The sequence below is a fragment of the Cuculus canorus genome, chromosome 12 (assembly GCF_017976375.1).
Source record: "Cuculus canorus isolate bCucCan1 chromosome 12, bCucCan1.pri, whole genome shotgun sequence".
In the NCBI taxonomy this organism is placed as follows: Eukaryota; Metazoa; Chordata; class Aves; order Cuculiformes; family Cuculidae; genus Cuculus; species Cuculus canorus.
This window is the reverse complement of record NC_071412.1, coordinates 19,362,004-19,362,941: the sequence shown is the minus strand read 5'-3', so window position 1 is coordinate 19,362,941 and position 938 is coordinate 19,362,004.

Genomic DNA, 938 nt, shown 5'->3' with positions numbered 1-938 from the left:
ACTGGAAGGGAGCTTAACAGTCATGACAAGCTCCTCCGTAATTCACCATGTACAGATATTTACATCAGATCTGGCACTGGATTTTTGATGGTTTCTTATCAAAAACAACTTGGCCAGGAACACCACCAAACTGAGACCCTTAACAGGACTAATTGGAATATTTAATGAGGAGGAGTAGAATAGCTTTTGCTTTTCCAAGGTTTACAATGGCTGAAGGTGTTTGTTTGCACAAATACATTTTCATCCCTGATCCCATCGAGAGGGTGCTTGAAATGCAGCTAAGGAGGAAACAGGAGGGCTTTTTATCCTTTGTTTTGCCGAGAGGGATGTGAGCGCTGTCGTAGTGATTTATAGTGTCAGACATTTCTGTTTATAGCGTGTCTAAAGGCTACAGTTTTACAATTAAATTAAAGCAGTAGGTCTTGGATGTCATTTTGAAGTGTTTCGGTAATGCTGTTTATTTTTATAGTGCCTCATGGCATCCTGTAAGGAACACAGGACAGCAAATATACCATCAGGCTGCCTCACACCAAGAGTTCATGATCAGTGGGAAGGTATGGAGAGCGTGAGCAGGGCGGGGCCGTCGGCATGGACGGGGCTTTTGCGATACGCATGCGCAGGGCACTGGCGGCACGACCCGGCTCTCGCCATGCGCATGCGCAGGGCTGGGGACAAGTCACTTGTCATGCACGGCTCGGGGCGTGGCTCTACCGTGCGCATGCGCACTCGCGGGGCTGAGGCGGAGCTGCCTGATTGTTGCAATGCGGATGCGCGGGGATGGGGCGGGGCACTTGCCGCGCGCACGCGCGGGGCGGGGCTGGTGCCAGGGCGGGGTGGGGCTTTTGCTGTGTGGATGCGCATGCGCGGGGCTGGGGTAGCGCGGGGCGGGGCCTCTGCCGTTGCGGTGCGCGGGGCTGGGGCGGAGCCGCGGCAGTTCG